Source organism: Hordeum vulgare, chromosome 2H (genome assembly GCF_904849725.1).
Source record: "Hordeum vulgare subsp. vulgare chromosome 2H, MorexV3_pseudomolecules_assembly, whole genome shotgun sequence".
Classification (NCBI taxonomy): Eukaryota; Viridiplantae; Streptophyta; class Magnoliopsida; order Poales; family Poaceae; genus Hordeum; species Hordeum vulgare.
Window position 1 is genome coordinate 420,370,748 of NC_058519.1, and position 18,928 is coordinate 420,389,675.

The window sequence follows — 18,928 nt, forward strand, 5'->3', positions numbered from 1 at the left end:
CGAGGCCGTCGGTAGCATCACCGGCGAGCCTCCCGTCCTCTCCGTCCCGAGGAGGAAGACGACCCCAACAGGTGGGGCTCAGCTGTCGGTGGCTCATGTCTCCTCCTCTCTCTCCTATCTGCCATTGACCGCAGGGGCCCGCGCGTCATGTTTGGACCTGCCTGCGCGCTCCCGTGGGATGGTTGGCTGGGTGGCCAGCTGGGCCCGCCCAAGCCACAGGCCGAGCCAGGCCTGAGCCCGAAACTTTCTTTTGTTTATTCTGGTTTTGAATGATTTTTATAAAAATAATTATCCAGTATATTTTTATTATTCTTCCACCATAATTCTTCTAAAAATGAGTAGTATTTAACAAAACCTTTTGAACAATTTTTAGACAACCTTTCTATTTTATAATAATTAAAAGGCTATTTTGGAATAGTTTTGCTTCGGTTAAAATACTTTTAAAAATAATCCATTCACTAAAATCAGAGAAAACTATTTCTAAAATAACAATATGAATTTATCAGAATTCAGCAACATTTTTTAAAGTGACTTTGTGATCTGTTTTCGAGTGACCTACTTATTGCTTTTTATTTAATACGACGATAGAAACCATGCTTGACGAAGGAGTTGGACTTGAACCAGATACTTAGCTGATCAAGGCAAGCAACCCTTTAACGATGCGTGAGCATATGTTATATTGCATGCTAAGTAGCACAAATATTTCCGTTCCATGTGATCATAAGTGTCGGTAAATCATTGAAGTGATGTTACCGGTGGCTCCTCCAGAGCACTTGCATTTTGAGCATGATCCTACCCCATTTGAGGATCATGCTAATATCATGTTGACAAGTAGAGATAAGCATAGTAGAAGCATGATAATGATGACGATTAAAATCAAAGGTTTATGAAAACCCCGTCGGGTGCCACTAATGCCCGAGGGTGATGATGAGTTATGTGGCCACTTTCGGTGAAGTGGTGCACCGTGTATTTTGGTGTGAGTGGTTTCGGAAATGGGAATAGATTTATGATGTGTCGACCGTCCCAACCTTACATGTGTGACCATGTTACCCCTTTATGGGACGGGGCTTTATTGATTACTCTGGTCAGTGCTAGCAAAGAGCCACATTACTAGTGGCGGGAGTGATGTGTGGTCACTCTCGTGACGGGGTCGCGCTAGGTAGGGCGACTATGCCGTTTTTACGTGTTCCGGGAACACCGTTGGTCGCTGCATGGATGATACTATACAGAGTAGGTGCTCGTAATACGTACATCGTGTGGGCTGGGTACCAATCGAGTGGATCTCTTTGTCTTGTATCGTCAAGGGAAAGGCATTGATCAGGTACTTACCTCGGGTATGTTATATATCGTGAGTCTTGGATGACACGGAAGTTTCCCGGATCTCGTGGGTACAATATACAACCTCTGCAGAGCGTCAAACTATTCGAATAGCCGTGTCCACGGTCAAGGACAGTTAGGTGGTGCTGCTTAAACTACGTCCAATCGTTTCCACATAAACCAAGTGTGTGTGTGTGTGTGTGTGTGTGTGTTAAATGGTGTTAATATGAGAGTTGATATGACCAAGTTTGGTGACTTCGCATATCGGGTGAACCCGAAGTGTTCAACCATTGATAGATATGTTGATATCTGTAACCTGTTCTTCTAAATACCATTTAGCCTATGTTGCATATCCATGAACAAGTTTATTTACAATTAAGCTGCTATCCACCAAACTACATATTACTTGTTATTCTACCAACTGCATTGTTCATATCATGGGCTGTTTGCGAGTACATTCAAAGTACTCATTGGCTTGCCACTGGTTATAATATTGACCAAACATGGAAGGACCGGAGTTTAGAGAAGAGTACGTCTTCGGATGGCATGGGCTGCTATCCACGAGTTAGAATGCTTGTTGGTGTAGGCTGATGGCATGGGCACCCTCTTAGCCCAAAGATTTCCTCTACTAGTTGTATCAGTGTGATTGGCCTTATAGGCCCTACCTTGTGAAGTCGACCTTATCGGTCATGTGTTGTAATAATTCGGTACTTGGATGTAAGACTCTTTATATTTAGCATCTGTTTGTTCGGTGAGCATTGATCTCTGGGATCACTGAGCTCGTTCATTCGGCGATCTTGACTCGTAAGTTGGGGTCCCCACATTATCACAGAGTCAATATTGGCGTACCTGGTCCTTCTAATAAAAAGAAAAAGAATGATGATATGACCTTGCATGCTGCTAGTGAACCTGTTGTAGAGTCACATGAAAACCCAAATGATATATCTATTTCAGATGCTGAGACACAATCTGGTAATGAACATGAACCTACTCATAATATTAATGATGATGTTCATGTCGATGCTCAACCTAGTAATGACAATGCTGTGGAGATTGAACCTGCTATCGATCTTGATAACCCACAACCTAGGAATAATAGATACGATAAAAGAGATATTGTTGCTAAGAAGCATGGTAGAGAAAGAGAACCATGGGTTCAGAAACCTATGCCCTTTCATCCTAAACCATCCAAGAAAAATGATGATGAGGATTTTGAGCGCTTTGCTCAAATGCTGAGACCTGTCTTTTTACGTATGCGCTTAACTGATATTCTGAAAATGTCTCCTTATGCTAAGTACATGAAAGATATTGTTACAAATAAAAGAAAGATACCTGAAGCTGAGATTCCAACCATGATTGCTAATTATACTTTGAAGGGTGGAATACCAAAGAAACTGGGACATCCTGGAGTACCTACTATATCATTATCTATTAAAGGAAGTTATGTTAAAACTGCTTTATGTGACCTCGAAGCTGGTTACAGTGTTATGTCGTTCTCTTTATATTGTAGACTTGATTTGAATAAGTTGACACCTACTGAAATCTCTCTGCAAATGGTTGATAAATCAACTGCTTTATTCATCGGTATTTGTGAGGATGTGCCTGTTGTGGTTGCAAACGTTACTATCCTAACGGACTTTGTTATTCTTGATATTACCGAGGACGATAGTTTGTCGATCATCCTTGGTAGATCCTTTTTGAGTACTGCAGGGGCTGTTATTGACTGCAACAAAGGCAATGTCACTTTTCATGTTAATGGTAAGGAGCATACGGTACACTTTCCGAGGAAACAACTTCAAGTCCATAGTATCAACTCCTTTGAAAGAATTCCAACATTTACTATGGGAACTTTGAATTCCCTTTCCCTACTGCCAAGAAGAAATATGATATACTTATTTTTGGGGACATGCATATCCCATTGAAGTAACCTAGTGTTATTCAAAAATTCTCTTGTTCCATGTCATTCGGAAAAAGTTTGTCAATAAGACTTGATCAACCTTATTGATGTAGTCTTTTTGACGCGCATGAGATGGATGAATCTAGAAAGCACAACCTTTTGTACCCAAGTTTTATTTTTTGTCCCTTAGTTTTGATTTAGTAAAATTCTATTATTTCTCTGTTTTTTGTTTTATCTGTGCAATAGAAAAATGACCTCAAAATAGAAGTTCTCAGAACGCCCTGAAAATTTAGTATGATTTTTTTGGAATATTTTAGAATTTTTGGTACTAAGAATACATCAGGGGACTACACTAGTGGGCCACAAGCCTGGAGGGTGCGACCATCCCACTGAGCGCGCCCCCTGGCTTGTGGGTCCCATGTGGGGCCCCTTCACTTATTCCAGAACCCATCCACTCCTTCTTCCTCCATAAAAAATCCCACCATTGCTCAAACCCGTGTTTTAGCTGATCTGGCTGCCATTTTCGATCTCCTTGCTCAAAGCTCCATTTACAAAACTATTTTAGGGGATTGTTCATCGGTATGTGACTCCTCCAATGGTCCAATTAGTTTTTGTTCTAGTGATTTATATATTGCAAAATCTTTCTGATGTGGTGACTTCGTTCTTGAGCTTGCATGTCAGATTTGTAGGGTCCCAAGTAGTTTTGATGCATGATATAGCTTCTAGGCACTTGTGGGAGTATTTGCTATAAGTTTTGATTGAGTTTTGTTCATTTTTATGTGGAGTCACTAAAAAATTCAGATTTATTTTTCAGAGAAAGAAAATATGAGGATATTTTTGAGAGGCTCTTCAAGTCGGGGTTTTAAATAAAATGAAAATGAGAAACCTAGATACAATATTTCTCGCACCGCGGAAGTTCGACCATGTGAATGCCCAAGTGAGGCATTCTTGAGGGCGGCCGGAATTTATGAAGATTTCTACTATCTAGCAGAAAATGCACGCATCACCGACTTCCTCAACGATAAGTGTGACCAGTATCTCCTACTTACTAATACTTTCATGCAAAATTTTCACTTTTATCCTAGGAAGAATCCTACCATGGTAGAATTTCATTTATATGATGTGCCTAAGGAAATGTCATGTTACGAGATTTGCAATGTTTGCAAAATACCTTTTGAGGGCAGCATCAGTGTACCACGTCCTAGAGACATGGAGCATTTTATTTCCGCAATCACTTTAGGGGAAGAGAGAGGGGTGTCAAAGGCAAGAGCGGCCATCATACATTTTCGTGTTCTACGTTATTATTCATTATTTGCAGGGAGATGCTTAGTTGGTCGCGGCAAGAATGGAAGCCTCAGTGCTCCCGACCTCACTATTTTGCGCCACACTTTATTTGCTGATATAACCTTTATTCTGGGCGCTATAGTGGCCCAACGGTTGAACTTAAACCGTTCTAAAGGCCCTATATTCGGAGGTATCTATGCATATCTTTTAGCTAAACACTTTGAGATACCTATTAGGCTTGACGACGAAGAGGAAATGCTACTTCCTATTAGATAGCTAGATTATGATAGGATGGTAGCACATGATTTTATTAAGAAAGACAACAATAAGAGGCTGCTTTATAACTTAGTATTTAGTCAGAGTACTTGTGAGATTATTACTTTGCCTGCTTCTTATTTGCTCATATCCATTCAGGCAGGTACACTATTATGCCCGAGGACATTTACAAATATTGGGGCCTATCGCTACCCCCAGCACCTTAGCCTGCACCAGCCCTCGGTCCGTATCGAGTTCCAGTTTTTCAGTGGGAGCCGCAAGGGCTCGCAAACCAGTGGAACCCCCACTATCCTACAGAGTATCCAGGAGAGGGTTATTTCGAGTCAAGGCCTTAGACAAACTTAGGCCAAAAGCTTAAGCTTGGGGAAGTACATATTTCTCACCGACATTACATTCATGTTCACACATTCATTCCAGTTGTCGATGTTCATACTTTTTCCTTGTACCACCATGGTAGTTTATTTCTTCCTTTTGTTTTCTTCTTATGTGTTTCATTAACCTTGAGAAAATAAAAAAAATATTGCTAGCTTTACCTTCTAGTTTGTTTAGTTGTAGTGTTAAAAGAAAACCCAAAAAGAATTTTTGTTCTTCTTTTGCTTATTACGGGCTTTCCCGTGTAAATAGTTTTTCCTTCTTCTTTGGGTCGTAAGGATAAGACCACAATGACATGTCGAGTGGCTCTCATATTCATTATCGTTTATCTATCACAGAGTCCATACTATCTTGTCTTCTCCTTTGAGTTATTGCTTGCAGATTCCAGCTTAGTCCAATGCACGTGCACTATTATTAATATTTTTCACACCGTTCATTCGTGCAAGTGAAAGGCAATAATGACGATATATTATGAAGTGACGGAGATGGAGAAAAGCTGGTATGAACTCGGCCTATTTGTTTTTGTAAATATGATTAGCTCATCGTTCTGGATTCAGCTCGTTATGAATTGGACATGTTTGCAATGACAATTAGAGATTATAGTTACTTATTCCATGCTTAACTAGCTAGGAGTGAATAATGGTTTGTCTTGAGTGCCAACATGCATATTAAAATAGTTGTGATGTAGTATGGTAGAATTGTATCCTCCTCCGAATGATTCGAGTGGCTTGAGTTGGCACATGTTCACACATGTAATTGAAACAAAACCAACATAGCCTCTACGATGTTTATGTTCATGGTGATTTCTATCCTGCTCATGCTTGCACTCAATGTTGGTTAATCTCAAAGCATGTTTATGACTGTTGTCGCTCTCTAGTAGGTCGCTTCCCAGTCTGTTGCTAGCCTCCATTTGTACTAAGCGGGAATACTGCTTGTGCATCCATTTCCATAAACCCAAAGTTGTTCCATATAAGTCCACCATACCTACCTATATGCGGTATTTACCTGCCGTCCGAAGTAAATTTGCATGTGCCATACTCTAAACCTTCAAATAAATATTTTGTTTTGTATGCCCTAATTGCTCATGTATTGACTAGGGGCTTTCAGTATCTTCCATGCTAGGTGGGTTATTTTCAAGATATGTGTTGATTCACTATCATTCACGAGAAAGTGGCTGGTAATTGGGATGCCCAGTTCCATGCGCAAAAGTCAAATCAAAATTTATTGAAACAGAACTCCCCCAGGATTGTTGTTTGTATGGACAGTACCCGTGGATTCGGACCGCCGTGGAGTGTGCTCGATTTGTGGAGGGGGAGTAAAAACTTTCATATTATGTTTGCGAACCTGCTATAATGTATCCATCATGGAAGATATTGAGATCTCTTAGTTGTTATGTTGACAATGATGGATACTGCCCAAAATTATGTTTCATCCCTGTTTTAAAAGCTCGAGCTGTGGCACCTCTGTAAATCAATGCTTCCCTTCGCGAAGGGCCTATCTATTTTACTTTACAGTTGATTCATCCTCTTCTTATGAAAAGGCACCAGTTAGAGAGCACATCCGTGTCACATCCCTAACCCTTAACCAAGATAGCATTGTGCTCATGTCGTCTTTGCATTTTGCATCCAAGAAGTTTCAACAAAAACAACAAAGTGGCAAAGGAAAAACTCAAAACCCTAGCCACCATTTCAATTAATGGAAATTTCAACTAGTTCAAAATCAATGAACCCAAAATGGCCTCAAGAAATGTTCAAACTTTCTTTTAAATCATGAAAGTAAATGAGCATTGGAGAAAACTATTTTCTTGACACTTTAAGCATTTTAAATAAATGCAAAAGCCACTGGTTTCAAATTTAAAATTTGAAATCAAAAACTATAATTTTTCCAAAAATGTTGAAAGTCTTGGAAACGTGTGGGGATATTGTAATAAATATTTCAGGAGGTCTAAAATAGTTTTTACTTTTTGTTTTGCAGCTGAAATAATTAGCAAAGCAATAAATAGCAAAACAGAAAAACAAAAAAGAGAAAATGGAAAAAATCTTACCTGTCGCCCAAGCCAGGCCCGGCCCATCTCGCCGCTCGTCCCCCTCCCCGCGCCAGTAGGCAGCAGGAGGTGGCCGCCGCCTCCTCCGGCGCGGCCACGCACCTGCGTGCCTGCCTGGCCGCCGGTTCGCGCTGGCGACGATGGGGATAAGCTCCCCAGAGCTTCCCCTATCCATTCCCCCCTCGGTTCTTCCCCTCCTTCCGGATCCCCTCCATCTCCCTGCTGCCGCCATTAGAGCCGAGCTCGAGCTCGAGCTGGCCGTGCCCCTGGCCATAGGAACCCCTCCCCGAGCACGCCATTAGCTCCGCCTCGTCGCCCTGGTCGTCTCTGCAGAAGCCGAAGCTTCCTCGCGCCCTGCAACGCCCGCAACGCCGTCGTCTTCCTCCTCCGGCCGCCGGACCTCTCCCGTCGATTCGTCGCCCCCAGGCCTTCCCCGAGCCGTCTGAGCTCTGCCCTGCACCCCCTGTGAGCATGCGGTGGTTTTCCCTAGGTTTTCCCCGTCGATCCCCTCCTCTAGCCCTAGTTTCACCGGAGCCTGACGAGGACCGCCGCTGCCGCTCGTCGCCGGTAGCCCTCCGATGTCCAGCTCGTCCTCCCGAGAGCACCAGAAGCTCCAGGACGACGCGTAGATGCCGTAGCAGCTAAGAACTAAGCGTGGATCCCTCTGATTCAAAGCCCCGACGACGCCCGAGCTTCGGCCGCTGCTCCGGCTCGTCGCCGACGTCTCTTCCGGCGACCCTAGCCTCTCTAGTTGGTCCTGCTAGATCGGCCACTTCGCGAGCTTGCTGTAGCTGCCAACCGCGTGCGTTTTTGTGCTGTGCAGCGCCGTCTAGGTCGACTCCAGCGAGCCCTCCGCCGCGGGTTTGGTCGCCGACGACCACCCTCCGGTGGCCGTCGACGTGGCCGACCATTAGGGCGTAATCGCCCACCCCTCAGTCGCTGACAGAGGCCCCATGCCTGGTCAAACCCCAATTAGGGGCTGGTCAGCGCGGGATTAGGCCCAGAGAGGCTGACCAGTGGGGCCCCCCTGTCAGGTTTGACCTGAACAGGTCGGCTGACCTGCTGACGTCAGCCTGATGCAATAAATGGAATTTCCAGTATAAAAATAATTCAGGAAATTGCTAAAAATTGCAAAAATCATAGAAATTAATCTGTAACTCCAATGAAAATAATTTATATATGAAAAAGTATCAGAAAAATTCAAGGATTCTGATTATGCTATTTTCAACTATGTTTGAAAAAGTTACAGGACCCTAATTTGTGAAATAAGGAATAATTCAATTCTTTAATCACTTTATAAATGGAATTTGCAAAAATATCCAAATTTCATTATAAACACAATGATCACACACTGCCCTAAATATAAATCAGTACCATAACATGACATTTCATGCATGTTAACATTAGGTTGATCTGAGCATCAGGTCGAATCAATTAAACCGGTATCCGAGAATACCCGTTTGAATTGCTATTCGAGTGTGATTCAAATTTCATGCATGACATTTCATGCATGTTAAACAAGGCAAGCAACCCTTTTGATCATCCCGATAACACCTATGTTCTTGCTCCTGCACCTATTTATTGCATTAGGACCAAATGCTTCAACTGATTTTGCCACGATAGTTGGACCCACTTCCTTTGCATGACTTAACCTTGTCACAGTAAATAGCCGAACCTTGCAACCTAGCATACCTGGTAGTTGCTTGAGCTATGATGTGCCTTATCCTGCTATGCATGCCATGCTTAGAGTTGTGTATGGTCTGTCATCTGGGAGATGAACAGAAATGTGGAATGTGTTCGGTGAGCAAAGGTCGTGTGTTAAACTTGATTTGGTAAAGGTACCGGTGAAAGGCTGTGTAGGAGTACATGGCGAGTTGTTTCACTGGAACCGTCCTTAGGAACTGAGTTCCGTGTATGTAATCCAAGACTAGATACTACCACATGCTGGGCCCTGATATATGACCCCGCTCGGCCTATTAATCGCGTAGTACTCGGTCCAGGAGTTGCAAGTAGTTTCTGGTGTTTATAGTAATGCTGGAGGCCGTGCATGGTGCTGACCTGAGGGGTGGACCGTGATGCGGTAGGCAGTGGCACGGTGTACCAAGTGGCACCCGGATGGTGGGCTTGGGAACCCTGCGCACATCGTTTGAGGCCGTGGCGGAAACCTCGGCCGGACTTCCGTACGGGTTACTCTCAGATAGGCGATAAACCTGGACTAGGTACTAGTGTGGTTAACGGTCGTGGCCGACTCCCTCGCTGGGCTTCCGCTTGAAGGTTGCCGAGGTGCATGACGTGCACATGGAGATAAGTGGCGGGAGCGTGTGTGACGAAGTACACCCTGCAGGGTTATGATCTATTCGAATAGCCGCGTCCGCGGATATGGACTACTTGGAGACATATGTTGTTCATAGATAACTTCAATGGCTACTCATAAAATTGTCAAGATAAGCGTGAGTGTCGTGGACGGCATTTCCGTATGGAGACGGAATGATTCCACGATAGTGTATTGTTGTGGTGTTTGTGGACTCGTGTGCGAGAAATCAAGTTGTCAAAACTAATTTCAAAAGGCAAGTTGTCTAGCCACGAGTCAAATGCTGGCTTTCCGCATGAAACCCCACAATACCTCCTTGATACCTTGCATGAGTAGTTAGTCATCCTAAAGCCTTGATGAGTATCTTCGTACTCATGTTTGCTTAATAAATGTTGCAGAGGTTGGTAATGACCCTAATGGAGGGTTCTTCGTAGACATCGACGACGACGAGTAGCTGGTGTCCCAGCTACGATCTGGCCCTACGTCGGCTTTGTAGTATAGTCAGGCCATGTGCCTTCTAGTTGCACTGTCTGTACCCAGATAGTTTATAACTCTTCCGCTGGCTTGTAATTGTATGACTGCTATTACGGGTCATGAGACCCTTGATGTGTAATAATATGTGTGTGGCTCTTCCGAGCCTCTTAAATAAAGCTTGTATGTTTATGGTTATGTTGTGATGCCATCGATGTATCTATACATATCGGTATGCCATGCGTACGTGTGTCTTACTTGATATGTATGGGGTTCGAATACCTAGTCGTGAACTTTAGTAGCACTCCTTACAAGGAAATGCCCCTTTGTGATCCAACGAGCCTTGGTAGTTCGCTACTGCTCCGGACACACTGGTTGACCGGCATGTGTCCTTCTTAGCTGCTGTGTCTGTCCCCTTTGGGGAAATGTCACGCGACGTAATGGAGTCCTTGTAGCTTGCTACGACTCGTCTACGTTCGTTGATGGCCGACACCTGCTTTGTTGGGTCATGTATGCCTGTCCTTGTGCGGAACTGCCACTTTGGTTTATGACTAGACATGTCGATCCGGGTTCTTTGACATTGGTTTGCTAGCGACACTATCGCATACGTGAGTCAAAAGACGCAAACGGTCCCAGCTAAGGTAAGGCTGCAGCCATGGAGTTAACCGTGCGTGAGACCACAAAGGGATGCGATGTGTTACAGGCTGGATTCCTATGGCTTAGGATCGGGGTCCCGACAGCGTTGGTATTAGAGCCTGACTGACTGTAGGATTACTAAGCCAAACTGGTCGAAGTTGAGTCTAGAATTGCTTTAGTTATATATAAGGGAATTGTTTGTGGAAGGGAACGTAACACTCTTGTTCTCTTCTCAAGATATTCTATTCTGGTCATCCTCGTCTTTTCTGCGGGAATTAAGGACTAGGTTACTCATCTTCTCCTAGGCTCGTGTTTCCGATCGGTAGCTTATAGGACTACGGGTCGAGAGATATGGGGTTTCTTTTATTCCTAGGAAGCAGGAAGTAAGTTTGGTGACCAGAGAATTGAACTTGATAGTTGAGTGGTTACGCTATTCCATTTTGGGTTGTCTCAAAATTTGTTTTTGAGCATTTACAGCCGTTATGCTGCCCAATTTTTCATTCGGAGCTCTAATGCTTTTGCATTACTCTCTATTTACAGATGCCTGGCCGTCCTTCTCGTCAGGTGGTACGTTTGACCAGGTGCATTGATGTACCGGGTCATACGGCCATGCTGGTCAGGGTGATGTCGGTGTGCGGTTACCGCTGGTACCCCGAGTACACAGTGGAGGAACAGTACCGAGACTTCAACCAGAGCCAGTACATTTGCACTGTTAGGGTATTTCCAGATTACCCTGGAGCGGAGAATCCAATCCATTGGTCCTATGGGTTGGGAGTCACTGTTGACATGGCAGTACAAGATGCTGCCTATTCAATGCTGACTATTATGAGAGCGAGACATGCACTGCTGCAGAATTCAGAGTTCTGCTATGTTCCGGCCTCTCAGTCTGGTGAAGAGGGATACCTCAGTGGAGTCTATTTTGATTCCTCTATGGAGGACCCACTTCTGCAGTCCGCTGTTGAGATGCTAGAGAACAGAGACAAGGATGCTCGTGCTCTCCGCATGGAGCTTTACGCTACCCGTGCCCGTCTGTGGACAGCTTTGACGCAGCTGGCACCGGTAGTCCAGACAGGGTATGGAGAGATGGAGATGCTGAACCCTGTTAGGACCCATCTTCCGGCCCACGTTGACTGGCCAGCTATAGGAGGAGTCACACCTCTTCGGGGACCCCACTTACCACCAGTCAGGGGACCAAGGCCACATCCGTGTCCTTATGGATCCAGGGATCTCAGGCTGGAGTGTTTCCTGATCCGCAGGTTGAGCTTCCGGGTCATGGAGGTAACCTCTATGAGATGTTCTATGCGAATGCCTGAGCTATGAGCGGAAGGATAGTATGGTAGTAATGTGAAACGAATTCCGGAGGCCTAGATAAATAATGTATAGGAAGCTTGTAAGCCTCTGATGAGTAGTTCCACCATTTCAGTAGTTTGCTCTTCGAGTAAGTTTGTACTGAACTATGTAAGGGTGTGTATCAACCATGGTGTATATATAGCAGTTGCTTGTTACCATGTTGTTCGGATATTCATTTCCGCATTCTGTGTGTTCAGTACATTCTTAATCCATAGTTAGTATTGATATGATATTGGTCTAAGCTATGAGTTTGTTTGTCAGGATGGTGTTCACCAGGTTGAACCGTGCCCCTGCTCATGAGCAAGGTGAGGGTAGTCAAGTGTCGTAGGAAGACCTGCCTCACCCACCTTCTCTGGTAGAAGTGATGCTTGAGGCAGAAAGAAACAAAAGGGAGACCAACCGACTGCTAGAGCGTATTGAGCAGAATACGGCTCGACAGCCTAGGAATGCTGCAGTGTCCCTCAATGACTTTGTGAAGCTGAATCCTCCAAAGTTTCATCATTCCGTCGATCCCCTCGACGCTGATGACTGGTTGTGCAGCATTTCACGCAAGATTCGCTCTCCGAATGTGTCTGAGGCCGACAAGGTGACCTTTGCGGCGTATTTCCTGGAGGGACCCGCCAATCTATGGTGGGAGAATTTTGAAGCTATGCGTCCCGCTGAACCAGTGGCCACATGGGCAGACTTCAGCGCAGCTTTCCGTCTGCACCATATTCCAGAGGGTTTGATGGAAAGAAAGAGAGAGGAGTTCTGTGCCTTCACTCAGGGCAAGTTGTCTGTGGATGCCTATAGCCGCGAGTTCGGTAACCTCGCCTGCTATGCAACAGAGGAGGTGTCTACTGACGCCAAGAAGCAAGCAAGATTCCGTAAGGGTCTGAGCCCTGAGCTCCGTCGAGACCTGCGCCTCCATGAGTGTGCAAGCTTTCAAGCCCTGGTCAACAAAGCGATCAGTGCGGAGATTGGTCATACTGACTTCGAAGCCACAAGGAAGCACTCCCGTGACTTTGGCTCGTCTTCTGGTTCCGCGATTCCAAAATGCAGGCTGTGGGTTCCAAACAGTTCTCTGCCACCAAGATACACTCCGAGGCCATCCTACGTGGCGCCTCAGACGAATCAGGCCAACCCTCCAGCAAAAGCTTATGGTGGTCCAGCTAGCAATGCTGCACCACGTGCCAACCAGGTGATATGCTACAAGTGTGGAGAACCAGGGCATTATTTCCGTAAGTGTCCTCAGAATGTGGGTGCGAAGCAACCCGGAAAGTCCGTCGGGCAGGCCAAGTCGGGCAAAGCGTTTTATGTGAAGCCAACTCCTGCACGTGGCCGTGTGAACTATGTGTCAGCAGAAGAAGCTGCAGAGGATCCCGACGTCATGCTGGGTACGCTTCTTGTTAATCATCACCCAGCGTCCGTTCTTTTTGACACTGGGTCTTCTCATTCCTTCATTTCAGAAAGTTATGCACAGTTGCATGACATGTGATTTTGTGATATGCCAATCCCATTGGTTGTCCAAACCCCTGGTAGTAAATGGCAAACCTCTAGGATAACCTATGACAATGAAATTCTAGTAGACACGCTAGTTTTTCTAGCCTCATTGATAGCGTTGAAATCTTCGGATATTAATATCATCTTGGGCATGGACTGGATGTCAGCTCACTATGCCAAGATTGATACTCGCTCTAGAAATGTCCAGCTTACCCATCCCTCGGGTGAGATAGTAAATGTCTCTACTCGAGCTGCCAAATGCCAGCTCTATTCCCTAAATGCCAACCCTCTTCCGGAACTTGAAGACATTCCGGTAGTCCGTGATTTCCCGGATGTTTTTCCAGAGGAACTGCCAGGAATTCCACCTGACAGAGATGTAGAGTTTGTGATAGATCTTGTTCCGGGAACTGTTCCAATAGCCAGAAGACCTTATAAGATGGCACCCCTAGAGCTAGCCGAACTTAAGAAGCAATTAGATGAAGCCTTGAGCAAGGGTTTCATTCGTCCTAGCTCTTCTCCTTGGGCTTGTCCCGTCCTCTTCGTCAAGAAGAAAGACGGAACGGATCGGATGGTTGTAGATTACCGACCAGTTAACCTGGTCACCATAAAGAACAAGTATCCGCTCCCCAGGATCAACGATCTGTACGATCAGCTCGCTGGATCCTCAGTCTTCTCCAAAATGGATTTGAGGTTGGGATACCATCAAATCAAGATTAAGAACGGGGACATTCCAAAAACGTCTTTTGTTACTCGTTATGGCCAATTTGAGTACACTGTTATGTCCTTCGGTTTAACCAATGCCCCAGCCACCTTCTCACGACTGATGAATTCAATCTTTATGGAGTATTTGGATAAATTCGTCGTAGTATACCTCGATGATATTCTCATCTACTCCAATAATGAACAAGAACATGCCGAGCATCTAAGGCTGGTATTGATGAAACTTCGAGAGCATCGCCTTTATGCCAAATTTTCAAAATGTGAATTCTGGTTACCAGAAGTGACCTATCTAGGCCACGTAATCTCTGGTAAGGGTATTGCTGTCAATCCCGAGAGAGTTCAAGCGGTCCTTGATTGGACTCAACCTGAATCGGTTAAGCAAGTTAGGAGTTTTCTTGGTCTAGCGAGCTATTGTCGCCGCTTAGTCGAGAATTTCTCCAAGGTTGCAAAGCCTCTAACTGAACTCCTCAAGAAGGATAAAAAGTTCGAGTGGACACCACAGTGTGAGCATAGTTTTCAGGAACTGAAAAGACGCCTGACTTCCGCACCTGTGTTGCTACCACCAGATTTCTCTAAGGACTTTGTTATCTATTGCGACGCCTCGCGACAAGGATTAGGTTGCATTCTCATGCAAGATCGTCATGTGATTGCATACGCATCTCGACAGTTGCGTCCACATGAGGATAATTATCCCACACATGACCTCGAGCTTGCAGCTGTGGTCCATGCACTAAAAACCTGGCGACATTACCTTCTGGGTAATCGTTGCGAAATATTCACTGATCACCAAAGTCTGAAATATATCTTCACCCAGCCGGATTTGAATCTCAGGCAAAGACGGTGGGTTGAGTTGATCTCGGATTACGATTTAGGGATAACTTACACCCCGGGGAAGGCCAATGTAATGGCCGATGCACTAAGTCGTAAATCTTATTGTAACAATTTGATGCTACAACAAGGTCAACCACTTCTCCATGAGGACTTTCGGAAGTTGAATCTTCATATTGTTCCTCAAGGATTCCTTTCTACCCTGGTGGCGAAGCCTACTCTTAAGGATCAAATTACCGCTGGCCAAAAGCGTGACAAGGGTATATCACGGATCAAGGAGAATATTTTTAGCGGAAACGCTAAAGAATTTTCCATGAATGATCAAGGTGTGGTGTTCTTCCATAATCGTTTAGTGGTTCCTAAGAACCCACATCTAAGGCAGTTAATCCTTAAGGAGGCTCATGATTCCCCTCTCACCATTCATCCTGGTAGTACTAAGATGTATCAAGACCTACGCCAGAGGTTCTGGTGGACTAGGATGAAGAGAGAAATTGCTGAGTTCGTTGCTAACTGCGATGTTTGTCGTTGAGATAAGGCAGAACATCAAAGGCCTGCTGGCACCCTTCAACCTTTAGCTATTCCTGAATGGAAATGGGATAAAGTTAGCATGGATTTCATTACCGGATTTCCCAAGACCAAGAAAGGAAATAATGCTATCTTTGTGGTCATTGACCGTCTTTCCAAAGTGGCTCATTTTCTTCCTGTTCGTGAGAGTATAACAGCTAGCCAGCTAGCAGAGTTATATATCTCTCGAATAGTGTCTCTTCATGGTGTTCCCCTGGAAATTAACTCGGACCATGGAAGTATCTTTACTTCTCGCTTCTGGGAAAGTTTTCAGAATGCCATGGGGACTCACTTATCTTTTAGCACTGCTTTCCATCCTCAATCAAGTGGTCAAGTAGAAAGAGTGAATCAAATCCTAGAAGATATGCTCCGAGCTTGTGTTATATCGTTCGGTATGAATTGGGAGAAGTGTCTTCCATTCGCCGAATTCGCTTATAACAACAGTTATCAATCAAGCTTGGGCAAAGCCCCTTTTGAAGTTCTCTATGGACGAAGATGTCGAACACCTCTTAATTGGTCAGAAACCGGAGAGAGGCAACTCTTTGGCCCGGACATGATCCAGGACGCAGAAGAGCAGGTTCGCATTATTCGTGAAAAGTTGAAAACAGCCCAGTCTCGTCAAAAGAGCCAATATGATCGTCATCATAAGGCTGTGACCTTTGAAGTTGACGAGAAGGCTTACCTTCGGGTTACACCTTTGAAGGGTACCCATCGATTCGGTATCAAGGGAAAATTGGCTCCTCGTTACATTGGACCTATTCGCATTCTTGCCAAACGAGGAGAAGTTGCCTACCAGTTGGAACTTCCTCCGCATCTTTCCAAGATTCATGATGTTTTCCACGTCTCGCAACTCAGGCGTTGCTTATCGGATCCTATCCGTGAAGTGGACCACGAAACGCTTGATCTACAAGATAACCTTTCTTATCGAGAATACCCCGTGCGTATTCTTGATCAAGCTGAGCGTACCACTCGACGTTGAAACCTCAAGTTTCTTAAAGTTCAATGGTCAAATCATTCTGAAAAGGAGGCAACTTGGGAAAGAGAGGATCGTCTCCGACTCGAATATCCTGCATTATTCCCGACGACTTCTAAATCTCGGGACGAGATTCTTTTGAGTGGGGGTGAGTTGTCACATCCCTAACCCTTAACCAAGATAGCATTGTGCTCATGTCTTCTTTGCATTTTGCATCCAAGAAGTTTCAACAAAAACAACAAAGTGGCAAAGGAAAAACTCAAAACTCTAGCCACCATTTCAATTAAAGGAAATTTCAACTAGTTCAAAATCAATGAACCCAAAATGGCCTCAAGAAATGTTCAAACTTTCTGATAAATCATGAAAGTAAATGAGCATTGGAGAAAACTATTTTCTTGACACTTTAAGCATTTTAAATAAATGCAAAAGCCACTGGTTTCAAATTTCAAATTTGAAATCAGAAACTATAATTTTTCCAAAAATGTTGAAAGTCTTGGAAACGTGTGGGGATATTGTAATAATATTTCAGGAGGTCTAAAATAGTTTTTACTTTTTGTTTTGGAGCTGAAATAATTAGCAAAGCAATAAATAGCAAAATAGAAAAACAAAAAAGAGAAAATGGAAAAAATCTTACCTGTCGCCCAAGCCAGGCCCGGCCCATCTCACCGCTCGTCCCCTTCCCCGCGCCAGTAGGCAGCAGGAGGTGGCCGCCGCCTCCTCCGGCGCGGGCACGCACCTGCGTGCCTGCCTGGCCGCCGGTTCGCGCTGGCGACGACGGGGATAAGCTCCCCAGAGCTTCCCCTATCCATTCCCCGCCTCGGTTCTTCCCCTCCTCCCGGATCCCCTCCTTCTCCCTCCTGCCGCCATTAGAGCCGAGCTCGAGCTCGAGCTGGCCGTGCCCCTGGCCATAGGAACCCCTCCCCGAGCACGCCATTAGCTCCGCCTCGTCGCCCTGGTCGTCTCTGCAGAAGCCGAAGCTTCCTCGCGCCCTGCAACGCCCGCAACGCCGTCGTCTTCCTCCTCCGGCCGCCGGAACTCTCCCGTCGATTCGTCGCCCCCAGGCCTTCCCCGAGCCGTCTGAGCTCTGCCCTGCAACCCCTGTGAGCATGCGGTGGTTTTCCCTAAGTTTTCCCCATCGACCCCCTCCTCTAGCCCTAGTTTCACCGGAGCCCGACGAGCACCGCCGCTGCCGCTCGTCGCCGGTAGCCCTCCGATGTCCAGCTCGTCCTCCCGAGAGCACCAGAAGCTCCAGGACGACGCGTAGATGCCGTAGCAGCTAAGAACTAAGCATGGATCCCTCTGATTCAAAGCCCCGACGAAGCCCGAGCTTCGGCCGCCGCTCCGGCTCGTCGCCGACGTCTCTTCCGGCGACCCTAGCCTCTCCAGTTGGTCCTGCCAGATCGGCCACTTCGCGAGCTTGCTGTAGCTGCCAACCGCGTGCATTTTCGTGCTGTGCAGCGCCGTCTAGGTCGCCTCCGGCGAGCCCTCCGCCGTGGGTTTGGTCGCCGGCGACCACCCTCCGGTGGCCGTCGACGTGGCCGACCATTAGGGCGTAATCGCCCACCCCTCAGTCGCTGATAGAGGCCCCACGCCTGGTCAAACCCCAATTAGGGGCTGGTCAGCGCGGGATTAGCCCCAGAGAGGCTGACCAGTGGGCCCCCCCCTGTCAGGTTTGACCTGAACAGGTCGGCTGACCTGCTGACGTCAGCCTGATGCAATAAATGGAATTTCCAGTATAAAAATAATTCAGGAAATTGCTAAAAATTGCAAAAATCATAGAAATTAATCTGTAACTCCAATGAAAATAATTTATATATGAAAAGTATCAGAAAAATTCAAGGATTCTGATTATGCTATTTTCAACTATGTTTGAAAAAGTTACAGGACCCTAATTTGTGAAATAAGGAATAATTCAATTCTTTAATCACTTTATAAATGGAATTTGCAAAAATATCCAAATTTCATTATAAACACAATGATCACACAGTGCCCTAAATATAAATCAGTACCATAACATGACATTTCATGCATGTTAACATTAGGTTGATCTGAGCATCAGGTCGAATCAATTAAACCGGTATCCGAGAATACCCGTTTGAATTGCTATTCGAGTGTGATTCAAATCAACTCTAAACCTAAAACATCTTGATTATAATAACTTATCACTTGCATTCTCATGCCATGCTCATGCATCATTTTGATTGCATATGATTGTTATTGAATGTTGCCATTCATTTTGGTAGGCTCCGCACCCCCGGATTCCATCGAATATCCGTCTGACGGATATCGTTCCTCCTCTGAGCAACAAGGCAAGCAACCCTTTTGATCATCCCGATAACACCTATGTTCTTGCTCCTGCACCTATTTATTGCATTAGGACCAAATGCTTCAACTGCTTTTGCC